At 42.6% G+C, this 14,704-nt stretch overlaps 1 long non-coding RNA gene across 1 annotated transcript in view; it reads right to left on the bottom strand.

Moving 5' to 3' along the window:
* LOC105518481 overlaps window positions 1-4,189 on the bottom strand; it is a 50,189-nt gene extending 46,000 nt beyond the window's left edge. Inside the window, exon 1 of the long non-coding RNA XR_001002841.1 lies at window positions 4,042-4,189. This is a non-coding gene — a long non-coding RNA (uncharacterized LOC105518481). The remainder of the gene's footprint in view (window positions 1-4,041) is intronic.
* Window positions 4,190-14,704: the final 10,515 nt, after the last annotated feature.

The raw sequence follows: 14,704 nt of genomic DNA, 5'->3' as shown, positions 1-14,704 counted from the left end.
TCTGAATCTTAAATGGATGTGCAGAGCTACTGAGATGAATAGGACCCCATCTCCACCCTCAGGAAGATTTTAGTCTCAGAGAAGTGGTCTCAGAAAATAAATTGAGGGATGTGCACTCCACTCTTTTGTTGACTGGGGTCTGCCCGTGGGTCCAGTCTATGGGTTTGCACTTCTGAATGGGAGCAAGGTCCTGCTTGGGGGAGGAAAAGCAAATAGACAGGCCTGAGAAGTGGTTCAGTCATCGTCAATGTCATGACTGCTTCTTTGATGGTCCACAGTTTCTAGCTTGTTTAGTCATCTCTTTTCATCACTCTACTAAAATTGAGTCTGTCAACTCCAACCAGAGAGGGTTCAGGAGATCTGTGCACAGTATTCTGTCCTGGCCATGACCCCACCAGGGAGCAAGCAGGAATTAAGTGATGAAAAGTGCTGGTATGAAATATTGCCATAATTGCTTTCTGGAAAACAACAAGCTTAATTCCCAGTAAAACAGCATCAGAATTTTCCAGGCCCTCTGATGGGGAAAATAAAATGCCCTTCCTAGAAATTTCTCATGCTCTGTGGTTTCTATGAGATGATGAAGACTCTGTAGAGGATAATGTGGTGATAAGATTTTGGAATCTATGCTCATTGCCCTGTTTCATCAAATGTATGCGGGACTCTTATTAAACAGACAAAAAACCTCCAAAGCCCAGGCTGATACATATTTTAAAAATCTCTATGAGAATGAAAAATGACCCTAGAGTCACTCAGCTTGAGTTCCATCCTGTCCTTTAATAAGTAGGAATCGCTGAGTATGTTACTTAAGGTAGAAAGCTCTGATTCTGTTGTCTGTAAAAATGAGACTAATACTAGAATTTTCCTGATAGATCTGTCAGTACCTTTTAATAAGTTATTCCAGATTAAACACTTAGTCTTCTGACTGGTACAATACATGTTGGCAATGATCTTAACACTTTTACTGTTTCTCTTCTTCTCTAAGCTGATATGTTGAGACTGAGCTCTTTTACTTCAACGGCCCTTTCTTCTGTGCCATCACTTCCTTTCTGAATTCACTGAATTATTCTAGGTACAGAATGTCCTCACAAGGTAGTTTTGTGGACCCACAAAGCCCTATGATGGCTCCAGAGTCATGTCTAGTGCTGGATAAATGTCTATGGCCCTGAACTTTGAGGGGAGAAGATTGGTGAGTGGAGTCAATACGTGTTGAACTGTACAGCAAGAAGACTCAACTCCCTTTTTGTGATCATTGAAATCATTTCAATTCATTTCCTTCTTGGTTGGACAGAAACATGTTTTCAGTAGTGAGTAAATCTTGAGGGAATCCACTGACCTGAACACTCATATAATGCATGAAGTTAATGGACAAAAAATGATATTCATCTTCAGTTAATAATAGCATTTTCTTCTGCAGCACCTAAAGTTAGGGGTGGTGAGGGATACTATTGGTGCAGCCACTGTGCCACCAGCAGATACATGACCTTTATTGTATCTAACTATAATTAGATCTATGGTGAAATAAAATAAAAACCAACACAAGTTTTGACACTAAGATAATAAATTATAAATTATGGAAGTCTACGCCACCAAGGATCTTGTAAACAACAGGCTGGTCTCTTAGCAACAGACCAAGGAGAGCAGGTTGTTGATAGGAACGGAGCAGTGATTACTGCAGTTTTGCAGTGATTACTACCAAAGACCAGGAACTACATTTCAACACCTGCCCAAGGCCCCATCACTGCCCAGCCCTTCTTTGTCCAGTGGCCAGTGCCCCTTTCCCACTGACCCAGGTGATCAGACCCCATGGAGGAGACAAAAAAGATGTGGATTGAAGGATATAGATGGGCTGAGGATACCCTGTGGGAAAATGAGGGAATTAGAGAGGGGGCAGGAGAAACAAATACATTCTTATTTTATATTGTTTGAAATTAGGACTCTAAACAGGGGACTCCGCTTTTCCCTGCCCCCAACTCCCTTTGGTTTTAAAAATCTCACTGAGAGTGGTTGTTATGAAGGAATTTAGACAAGACTTTGACAAGGTGCCAAAATGGTTTATTTTAAAATGTTGTTCCCGAAAGCACCGGAATATTAAGTTGGAGCAAATGTTGCTTGGAAGAGCGAAGGGGTTGTGGTCACACAGACTTGGAAGAAGGGTGATGGGGATTAAGGTGCTTGTGACCTGGAATTAACAAAGGCAGGTGGACCGAAGGACTCAGTCACCAGGAAGCCTTTTTTTACAAATACATGGGTAAGAGAGAGTGTGTGTGAGTGTGGGTGAGTGTGGGTGAGTGTGTGTCAGTGTTTCTCAACTGTGGGGCATTTTCGGAGTTGGTGTGCAGAGGGAGGTTTTCTTTAATTAATTAGATGTTTACCTCCAGCATCATCCCTCAGTGGTTTACACAATCATCTGCCCACATGTTAGGAGTGAGATTCAAGAAAGCCTCTTGGAGTGAAATTTTCCTGGAAATATCCTGATTCTTAGCAGCACACGCCCTCTCCCTCTTTCTGTGATAGAAACAGCCAGTTCTGCATTATTCCAAACCACAAAGCAAGCGACATGCCATCCCAATTTAGGATCTGAAGGAAATATCAGCCCTCTAATTGCACAGGGGCCACACAGCCTGCATCTCGCTTCATCGTCCTGACTGCATGCATTTTATTGTTTCATAATAAAACTGGCCGGCTAAATTATGACTACTTGTGATTTATTTGGCATGTCATTTTAGACTTTTCATATGTATAAATTTGCCATTTGAAAAGAAGGAGAAAATTCACTGCTATTCCCCAAGGCCTCGTTTTTGGAGGGCTCCTCTAATATCATGAACAGAGACTTTGTGACTTCCAAAGTGATTAGCTCCTATCCAGAAGTTTTGGAACATATCTGTGTTCACAAGCAGTCTGCCGGGGTGAAATTCTATCTGGAATAGTGTCCTAACCCCATCGGAGAGAGGATCTGGATTTGTAAAACACCTGTTAAGGACCTCTGGGTATGAGCCCCCCACAAACATGTCTGCGGCACCCACAGCTATGCTGCAATGAAGGCCCCATTGTTCCATTGCACAGATGAAGTTGCAAAGGCCCAGCAATGTCAGCCAACTTCCCCAAGCTTAATGCCGGGGCCTGCTCCCAGGATGAAGTGGCTTCAAAGTCCATACGTTCCCCACCATGGTGGCCTGCCCTGGGGAAGGTCACTGCCAAGAAGGCTCCAGGGCCATCTTGCAGCTGCTGCCTCTTCTTCTTTTAATTACGAAAGAAATGAATCATCATGAAAAATCAACAATTCACAAGATATAAAGTTAAAAGGCAAAGTCCCCCCTCATCCTCTCTCTCAGCCCCTCAAGTACATTAGAAGATCTTTTTAGAGTTGAATTTTCACTCTGCAGGAGGGCGTTCTGTATACAAAGAATATGACCCTTTCTTCCTCTTTAATTTGCTAATAGCTGGTACATTTCGAGAAAATAAAAAGTGACCCATGCCTTTGATGTTTTTTATTTTTGCTTATTTTTGTCAACATATCGTGGAGAATGCTGAGTTCTTGGAATTGTTTTCCCCTTTTTCCCTCTGAGAGCAAATCACCAAGATGTGCTTTTCCAGAGCCTAACATCCTTGAATTCACAAAAGTTCCAGTCTGGAGTCATAATGTGGAACGGAAGCAGTTCTAGTCAGTTCTGATCTTGGCAACATGAATTCTCCCCTTTCCCCAGAGAGACTCAGAAACCTGCATTTTCACAAGATTCCCCAAGTGACATGTGTGCACGACAGGGTTTGAGAAACCCCGTGCTGGACTCAGCTGCTTCAGAGAGAAGACGCAGAACAATTGCCAAGCTATCAAGGAAAGCTCAGACTGACAGCAGAGAACTCAATAGAAATGCCCCATCCGACTGTTGTCACTCAGGCCCTAACTACTGCAAGAGAGTGGAGAACTGTTTCTCCCCTGAAAAGACTGGATTTCGACTAAATGAAGGCAAAACTCTAGGGACAATTTCCCACCTAGTAGCTCGAAGCCCTACCCGGTCACCAAATTGGCCTAGCTGGTCCTACCTGCATTTGGTAAGAGCTGGGGATTGGGACCAAGCAGAGAGCAAGACCGAGCTGGTTTCCTCTCCGGTTTCCTCCGGGGTGGCTGGGTCCCAGGTCCTGCCCCCGCCTCGCCCTGTGCAAGCTCGGTGCAGTGCAGCCCCTCCGGCTCTCGCCCCAGAATGCCGTGCGCAGGCTGGCAGCAGTTCAGCTGAGGACTAAACGCTTGGCTCAAGTTCAACACGGCTGCCAAGATTTGGCAACCAGAGAGTTGCAGGGAAGCAGCAGGCTGCTAAACCCTTTCACATTTTTAATTAGATCCACACACCCATGTCTTTGAGCTATCATAAATATACAGATGACATAGAGAGTATTATTCGGGGTTAAAAAAAAAAAAAGGAAGCAAACTCTACTAAGGTACAGCTTACCTTATTGAAATAATTTCCCTATCACTAGTGTGAGGGCTGAGGAGGAAAAACAGAAGGTAGTGATATTTGCTTAAGTAGAACCACGTCTGACAAGGGAATCTACCCAGGATCTGGAAAACACAGGTCTCGGCTGCCTTGCTGTCATCCTGGGCTTCGAGAATATCACCAGAAGAGGGCATTCTTGGCGCCGGCTCAGCCCTGTGCAGCCCGGAACTGGCAGGGAGCAGTGCTGGAGGAGTCATCCCTCAGGCCACTCCCACCTCCCATTCTTCGGGATAGCTTTAACATCGCCACGGAGCAGCGAGGTTGCCTCCTTCGCCCTAAATGCAGCAGCGTTTATATTCCGTGTTGCTTTACTATTTTTCTCGTTTTATTTCCTTCCCTGGATTGCTTTTCGGTATCTTCCCCTGGAAAACAATTGCCGACGCTTCTAAATTTTTCTAAGTCCTGTGCCACAATATGCTCAGCTTCTTTTCCTCAGAACCAGCCTTTCCCCTGCACTCAGCCCCTGGGCGATTCTCCCTCTGGGGAGCAAAGAAGATTCAACTCTTGATTCAAATACTACCGGGTTTCACTCTGGTTTCGCCGCGTGGCTTTGGACATAGGATTTCAAAGCCTTCACGTTGGTTCCTTCATCTGAAAGATCCGAAAGCAGTTCTGGCCTCACAGAGTGGCTCTGGGGTTTAAATCGTATGTACAAGGCTCATAACACAGTCAGCACCTAATACTTAATATTTGATAGAACATGTGCCTTGTAGATAGCTAACAAACAACGCCACAAAAACAACAGTGTTAGTTCTTAGTCTTTTTCTTCCCTGACCTGCTTTTCCTCTTATTTGTGACAAAGACCACCCATGCTTCTCAGACAACTAACCCTAGTCTGATCAACTTGCCCTAAGATGAGAGTGAGCCCATGCATTGGTGTGCATGCCCTTAATTTTAAAGACATGTTAAAAAGGAAATGAAACACTTGAAATACAGGAAAGAAGTGCCTCTGGTTGTCCCATCCTGGAGCACAAAGTTTGTAAGTAGAACCATCACAAACATCAAACATGAGCTGTGCTAAGACATCAAACACACACACACACATGCACGCACACACATGTTTGTGTCCTTGGCTTATGGTGAACTTTTTGTACACCTTCCAGTTGCCCCTGCAGAAAACCAGAGCTTGTAGTGGACACTTGGCAGCATTGGTCTTTTCCCCATCATTCCTTCGTTTATTTTTTTTTTCACATATGACTTGAAAATAAAGCGTGTTTTACTGTGGCAAAATTCCCTCTGTACTTGACCTGCAAACAGGACAGTCAAGCTAACTGGGATGACCTGGTCCAATGAAGTGGACTGGAGACAATTCTACTCCCAATATGCATCTTTCAGCAGATTGAGAGGGTGAGGACAAACAGAGGTTGGTGGGCCTTGACATCCTCATCTTTTCCTGTAGTCCCTTTTGATCTCTTAGACCTCACTTTCTTCCCCAACCCACAGGCACAGGGAATTTCCTTTCACTAGAAGAAGAAATGATACAAGCTTCTTATGCATGTGCACACACACACACACACACACACATATTCGTGCTCACAGACACTGAAACAGGACCCTTACACCAGGACTGTTCCACCTGGAATAGAGAGAGCAGCCATGGCTCCCACAGCCATGAAGTCCCAGGTTGAGTCCCACTTGCCTCTGTGGTCCTGATCAGGCTCTGACAGGGAGTGCACTGCTGCTCATGATGAGTTATTTATACAGGAGGAAGCAGCAAATTTCTATGAGAGTAAAGTAAGGTATAATCCGCGTGTCATGCTTTCCTGGAGCAAAAAGGGTCATGCTGAAGCCAGTCCCATTCTCCGAGCTATTGCGGGCTGCCCCTATATGTCCTTCCCACAGATGCATTGAAGGAAATGGGCCCTGTGACACCCAGACCCTTTCTGCACCTTATGTAGGGTAAAGGAGGTGGACTGGGAATGAATACATGCACTTCATGTATTTAAGGGCCATTCTCTGATAGTGCTCTGAGACTTCCTGGGAAATATTATTAACTCAGGACTGACAGGTATTAGTCTGCTTGAGCTGCTATAACAGAATACCACAGACTGGGTGACTTAAATCCCAGAAATGTATTTTCTCAGTGTTCTGGAGGCTGACAAGTCCAAGATCATTTCTGGCTGGCTTGGTTTCTACTGAGGGCTCACCTCTTGTCTTGTGGACAGCCACATGGCCCTCCCTTGGTGTGTGTGCCTGGGGAAATAGCATTCTGGTGTCTCTAATAAAGACACTCATTCTGTCATATCAGGACTCTACTTTTATGACCTCAGTCAATTTTACTTCCTTCGTGCCCCCATCTCCAAATAGGGCCATACTGGGGTTTAGAGCTTCAGTATATATATTTGGAGGGATAGAAATTGTCAATCCATAATAAAAGCATTTTCGTACTTTTGTGCATTTTGTACTTTTGGAAGGAGATGGAATCAGATGGAAATTCTAGTCACTCCACCACTCCCTAGCTGTGTGGTCTTGTATAAATCTACTAACCACTCTGAGCCTTATTTTCCACTTTTGAGAAATGGGGGTAAAAAATGCTTTCCCTAGAGTGTGATTGTGAATAATAGGTTAGGTAACGTACACACAGTGCCTGGCCAAGGGAGGCACTCAAAAAATGCGACAGCCATATTAGTAGTTGATACCATTATTTATTATTTGATATTATTATTTGTTAAACCACCCAGACCGTGTTGCCTGAAACACTGGCTTAGAGCTTTGCATCCCAAACGTTCTCTGTGCTGCTGTTTGCATCTCTTTATCACCAATACTGACATGAGTCAATGAAGCTCATAAGGAGTGTGACCATCTATAATAATATCTTCCATGGGGTCCAGAGGAAGCAAACATGCTCGCTTCCAGAGAAGTGACTATAAACATTCATATCACTTTACATTTAGGGCATTTTGCAATAGTTGTTGATACCATTATGCATTTAACATAGTCATGACAATTAGATTTGGAACTCTTGGTTAAAGCAAAAGTCCTGCAAGAAAACATAAACGTAGCTACATTACACTTGGGGAGTCTAAAGTTGAGGGAGCCAAGGATTGGAATTATGCAGTTTCAAAGGCCATACCCTGAGCTTCACGATCTTGCCTGAGTCAGCAATTGCAACAATACTGCTGTATAACAAATCATCCCAGCTCAAATGCTTGAAACACTAAGTATTTCTTCTCATGCTTATTGGTTTCTAGATTTACTGTGGTTCTGTTGAGTTGGACTTGGCTCAGCTGATCAGCTCTGCTGCAGGTTGCATGTCTCCTGAGTATGGTTTTAAGCTATAGATTGGGTTCTCATCCACTCGATGTGTGTTTGTTCTGGGATCCTAGCTTAAGGGGTGACAGCTACTTCAGGCACATTATAGGCTAAATGCAGAGAAAAGCAAGCACTCTAAGGTCTCTGATTACATCGTGTCCACAGGCACTCCAATGGTTAGGTCAAGCCACATGGCCAAGCCCAACCTCAGGAAGTAGGGAAGGAAATTCTGCATGGCAGTATTGGGGAAGAGGGGAATGAAGTTTAGCTGAAAAATAATCCAAACTATTGAGTACCCTGCAAACAACAGCATACAGAAAACTAGAATAGCAGCAACCACTATACCTCCTTTATCAGCAGAATGCTAATTCCCTTTAAGGCATTTCTAGTGGTTGACAGCCAGCATCCATTCTGACTGGTCAAGTGTCCATTTTGCTTGGTAGTGCCCTAAACTTAATGGCTTTAAAATATCTTGACTATCACCCTGGATTGTCAGTATCTACAATGATACCAGCAAACACCAACTTTCTAAGGCCAGCAACACCAGCACCAATGAACTTCCATTCAGAACCCCCAAAATTCTCAGGACAGGGTCCTAGCACTGCTGAAATTGTGATGTGGATACAGGTTTCAGGGTGAAGGCGCTAGGAGTTTAAATAATACCTCTGATGTTTCCCAAAAGTGTGACCCTAGGCAATGACGTGGCCTCCCGAATCTCAGGTCTTTAGTGGGGATGTTTGTGGTGCTGCTGTGAATAATAAACTACCGGATGCATGGAAATCAGCCAACACAGGGCCAATAATTTACAGTATGCACCCACTAAATGGTTACTCTCTTCTTGCTTTACCATTAGCTTGAATCTTATGGAATTGGCAGAAATAACCAAGGGCTGGCAATTTCATACAGTTCAACCTAACGGATAATAAAACCCTTATGGGCAAATATAAGATTTTGTTTAAGTCTATTCCTTGCAATCCTGGGTCATTCCTCATCTGTGGAAATGAAAGCCAAGTATGGGAAATACCCAATGAAAATATGGCCAAATGGTCAAATGATGGAGCAGAAGAGACACCCCCTGTGTTAGTATCACTCCAGTGATGAAGATGGAATGGTGGAGTTGTGAGGAGATATAGACAAATAGAGTATAGATAATTGAATCTACTGTTTATCTGCTTGCCTTCCACCAAGGTGGGAAGTGTCAAGTAAGACCAATGGTATAAGGAAGGGAGGGTGTTCTGCAGAGGTGCAAGGGGCTGAGAGGCCACAGGAGAAAAATCTGTGCCCGTTTTTTGATGTGCAGAGAAGATCATGTAATTTGGAATTAAGCAGATATGGGGGTTTTAATGCCAGCTCTTTCAAAAACATATATAAAATCTTGGGCAAGTCACTAATTTTTCTGAACTTTTCACCTATGAAAATGACATAGTTCTCACAGGAACATTGCAGGCCTCATAGCGATGGTCTAGCTATCAGTGTCTAACAGAGAGCTTGTTTTCTGGCAGGGGGCGGGGGGCGCTCAGACATCTTGGTGATATATCACTATCCTATTTTTTGTTTTCCAGGCTGGTCTTGAAGTTGGGGCTAAATGAATGCAGAGCAACACAATTCTAGGGTGTCTAGGTCTTCTTAGTGCAGACTTTAAAACTGTACCAAAGGAATTTGCCAAGAAACTCACTGGCATTTCCTGAGCAAGCTATTTTCATTTCCCCCACCAGTGCTATAGCAGCCAGAAACTTTGCTGCAGTCCTGCCCTCTGGACACCATCTAAAAGCACAAGCAAGCTATAGACATGGGCAGTGACTGAGTATCCAAGGAAGACAGTCATATATACAATAATGACTGAAATAATTTGTCTTATCCCTTCTAGGCCAAGGGATAAAACAAGAGGAAAGCTGGGGGAAAGAAAAAAAAAAATAACAAGGGAAAACCAAAAACGAACTTCAGGATCAAAAATAGATCCTCCCTAACATTGATATAAGACAGTAATATTATCAATTGTCTTCACCTTTAGCCAGAATAAAGCATTTAACAACTTTATTGAGTTCCTACTCTGTGCCAGGCAGTAAACCAGCCACAGAAGCCAACATTGAAATAAGCAAGATGCCTGCATCCCAAAAGCTTCATTCTTTTTGCCCAAACAGAGGGGAAGGAAAATCGGTTCTATGGAGGTCTTGTTTCCATCTGTGGAATGAGGGTCAATGATGGGAAATACCGAATGGAAATACACCCAAAGCATCCTGCCATCGAGATGTCTGTTAAATGAACAGTAATTAGTAACACCACGTTCTTTATGCTCCTTCTACATGCTCAGTGTTGTCCTAGAAAATGCAGGGAGTAGGAACAAAATATAAAGTCTTGCTGCTCCTCTCCAGAATTTAAACTCTAGCTCAAGAGACTGGATTACCATGTGTGCAGAAATTACAAAGAAGACAATAAAATATTGACTTTATTTATTGTCATTGTAAACAGAGTTCATCTCCTTGGACTTCCTTTTGGGAAAGGATTTAAGGAGCTCACACGCAATATGTTTAAACGGCTAATGGCCAGGAATAGAAGTCCAATACCATAAACAGGAGAGCACGTAGCCTCAGCTAACCACCAGGTTTTTCGTACTTACTCTATCTGAGCCCCAATTTGCTCTTGAGTTCCCTGGCAGCCAAAGCAAAGGAAAAATATGGTCAATCGCAAATGTTTGCTTTTATATTTGTTTTGTTTTTAAGAAACAGGACACAAAACAAATCCTCTGGGAGATCTAGTTAGCATCATGGATAAAGTCCAAAACACTAGCTTTTAGAATAAATACTCACCTAGTTTCATATGATTGTTTTCCATAATGACTCTCAATAAAACTCAAAGATGCAACAAAACATTACTTCCAAGTAGGTGATTTGGCAAGGGGCTACATAAAATGGTCCAAGTCTATAGCTTTCCAGGGACCTAACTTGATAAAATACCTTAACTCAGCATAGCAACTTATATGAGTGGATAAATAACATGTGCCTCCCGCAGTCTTCTTTATCATCTCTCTAAAGATGAGTTTTGGTAAAAGTTGGAAAACAGAAGATCTGAGATTATGCTTTCTTGTGGGCACCTAGATAAATGGTAAGCTGTGTTGCTAACTGATGGAAAACCTACACAGTTTGTAAAGCAACCAAGTTGATGGTATATATAAAAGTACGTTACAGAAAAATTGAATGGGCAATCAGTCCATTAATGAATCCAATGACTATCCATAGACCACCATCTTAGTCATTCAAATATCTGAGGCATAGGCAGTGGTATTCAGTAGGTACTCAGTAAATGCTTTTGAATTGAATTCCTAGGAAATGAGAAGCTTAGGTGGCAAAACCCTGGAGGACTTCACCCATCCTTGAAGATGTCTAGTGACTATCAGCATTCCAGCATCACTTCTGCCATTTTTGGCCTTTGTGAGCCAGAGCAGGTGGTGGCCCTACGATTTGCCAAGGCTAGCTGACCCCAAAGGATTGTGCAAAAGCTCCTACTATATCCTGTCAAAGAAACTAAAATGATCATGTCCTTGGGGCAATTACTGTCTTTTGAGCATCAAGTATGATTCTATAATTCGTGTGTACTTAGCTCAAGTTCTGTCTGACACAAGCTGTTTTGCCAGGCCCACTGCCTGTCTCATATCCCTGGGTCTTGCTTTTAACTTTTTTTGTGAGTCTGCCCTTGATGACCAGTTCTCCTATTATCCCACCTCAAGGGGATGATTCGCCTTCTAAGGAACAGTGTATATCTGTCTTGTTGCCCATCATCCTCCCCCTTTCCTGTTCAGAGATCAGCATGGCCTTCCTGGACCATTGAAATACAATCCTTCCTCCACCTTCCAGGCGGCTACTCCAGCCTTGCTATCAACATTGCTGGGCATCCCATCAACTCCAGGACCAACACCTTTTGTGATCTGCTCCACTGACCACTCCTGGCTTCTCCCTCTATCTTTCAGCAACTGGTATTTGCTGTGCATTTTTATTTTGGAGTTAGAATTCATATTCACCTCCCTGAAGAGGCCATTTTTTTCTGGCCATTTATCTGAAACAGCAGACCACACTCTGCACTCTGCCCCATCAAACACTTTAGTTTTCTCTTTAACAGTTATTTGTATTTGAAATTATGCTATTTGTTTGTTGGCTCTCTTCTTTACTAGGATATGAGGTCCCAGAGGTCAGGAACTTCAGGGTGCTCCCAGAGCCTGGGACCAGGTCTGGCACACTGTGATCTCCAATGAATGAGTGAAGGAATGAAGGAATGAATGAACACCTCCTCACAGAGACTATGCTATATTTTCTCTCTTTACCTTTGTGTTTTGTTGTTGTTTGTTCCTTGCTTTGCATTTGTTCAAATCATCACCCTCTGCCAAAAAAAAAATAGTAATAAGTTTCTTTTTCTTTTTCTCCCTTCTTTTAAACTTTGGGTTAGATATAAGGTGCTGCCTTATTCAGAAGCTCTCCTAACCACCTCTGTAGCTGTCTCTTCTCTGACAGTCCACAGTCCCCTCCGTTTGTTTATTTGTTAGTGCATTTGCTCCTCGGGACTGTATAATTGTCCATCTGTGTTACTATTTCCCTTAGGAGACATTTGTTACTTGAGGTCCTTGACTAGAGCTCACTCATCTCAATGGTTCTTCTGTAGAGAATAGTGCTCACTGCTCTAGCTTATCAAATTTTTCATAGCTTATGTAATTCATACTTTATCTCACTCATGTTAAGGTATTAGACACCATATACTCAAACTATCATCATTGCCACTATTTCATATGTGCTGAAACTGAGGTTTGGAGGAGGGAGTGGCTTGCCCAAAGTCACAGCGCTCTATGCTGGTGGCTGTGCCCCGGATCCCAGACCATTGGCCTCCAGTCAAATAGTCACCTTCAAGGCATATGACCATCTAGTGGATCCCTAATTTTTTTCGCAATTAGATCTGACCTTCCCATCAGTGTGGTAAGCTTCCTGAGGACAGAGAGTGCCTTCCACCTTCCTTGTATGCATAGAGGGAATGGAGCTGCACTTTAAACATAATCGGCAGTTAATAAATGTGTGTGGGCTGAACTATTAATTTGATAACAAACTGCTAGAGAGTTTTCTGCTTGGATGCATAAACATAAACATATACAAGGGAATAAATTAGCCATTTTCTTGTCATTTTAATTTTATATGTGTTGCATATGTATTTCCACCAGTTATATTGGCTTCCTCTTATAAGTAGAAAAGGTAAGAATCAATCAGTCTCTCAATCAATCAATCATGTTTTTGTCATTTACTGTCCTTTACAGTAGAAAATCTTGCTGGATTATTTGTCTTGTTTTTACTTTTACAGTTTAGCAAAATGGATGTTGCTTTACCTCTATTTCACAATTAAGAAAGAGAGACCCCTGAAATGTTGCCCCAAAGGCATGACCAACTGGGGAAGACTGGGGAAGTGCATGAGTAATGGGTCCCCGACATGGATCCCAACAAATAGTGTTGGATTCTATATTTTGAAGCTGAAACAAGATTCAGAATAATCTTGGCCAGATGTCAACAACTTTTTTCTCTTTTAATTTTTGTAGTGGGGCAGATAGTAAGTATTTCAGGCTTTGTGGGCCTTAAACAGTCTTCATCATAACTACTAAATCTTACTGCTGTGGAGCATCAGTAGTCATAGACAACATGCAAATGAGTGACCATGCCTGTGTTCTAATGAAACTTAATTTATGGACAATGAAATTTGAAATTCATATAGTTTCTGTCATGTGTCATGAAATATTATTCTTCCTTTGCTTTTTTTTTTAAAGTTTATTCTTAGCTCCGGGACCATACAAAAATAGGAGATGGCTAAATTTGCCACACAGGCTGTAGTTTGCAGAGCCTGATCTAAGGGCACCTCCCTTTCACGTTGAAAAAAAGAGGAAGAGGAAATTTGGATGGTGAAATCATGGCCGTGCTCCATCAGTAGCCCATGTCTTCTGGTCTTTCATGTTTCTATCTGGTGCATGGGATCTCCTTCAGTTCTCTGTCTCCTCACTGCAAATAGCTGGGCATCTAGTAAATAGAAAACAAATTTCTGGATGAAATGATGACAAAAATACCTTTGCAAGCCAGTGCCAGAAACTGCCAGATTGTTCTTTGAGGCAAGCAAGGCCCCCAGAGGATTCTGGGTACACACCTTCCTCATGTCATCAACAGACCAAATGGAAAAGCCTCCTTCCTATGTGGAGGTGAGACCCACCACACTGAAAGGGTGGTGGAACTCAAGCCAGAGCCCTGAGGATCTGATTGGCAGACGTCTCTGATCCACAAAGGTCTTTTAACTGATGCAGCAAATGACCTTGAGCTTGAATAGAAAAAAAACGGGCTTCAAGTACATCACAACTTGCTCCCCTGAGTAAAGTCACATGAAAAGGCATATCCAGCAGGTGGGGACTCAGGTGATGCACCCTCCAAAGAAGCAGGATATAAGGGGTGACAGAAGACTCCGTAGCCAAAGTCAATGCATTTTAATACAATATTTAAAAAATCAAAATTAGTGATGAACATCTAGACAAACAAAGCATCAAAATTTTAAATAAAGTCAAGATTGAGTACTGTACATGCTTGTCTCACCTCCCTGGCTTCATAATAATATTCCCCGTAGTGCCTGCCTTTATTGAAAAATTTTGGGTTTTTTAGCACAGATGTTTTTACAATCATTTTTAATTTTGGAAATACTGAATTATCCAGAAAACACTGTACAGAATATAAAGGAGGCAAAAGGAGACATACATAGTTTTACCTTTAAGGAAGACACCAAAAACACACTTATTTGCCCGAGCACAAAGAATCCAATTGTAACCCATGAGCATTCATATCTGTTTTACTGCCATCCTGAGTTGGTGAGCACCGTGCAGGGGGGAAAGAAAAAAGAATGTGTCCACTTGAATGTAATCCCAGGCTAGTTGCCTCTCTAAATTATAAAATGTTTGACTG

The sequence above is a fragment of the Colobus angolensis genome, unplaced genomic scaffold, assembly GCF_000951035.1.
Source record: "Colobus angolensis palliatus isolate OR3802 unplaced genomic scaffold, Cang.pa_1.0 Scaffold32, whole genome shotgun sequence".
Lineage (NCBI taxonomy): Eukaryota > Metazoa > Chordata > Mammalia > Primates > Cercopithecidae > Colobus > Colobus angolensis.
Note: the sequence above shows the minus strand (reverse complement) of the source record. Positions and strands in the feature narration are given on the sequence as shown.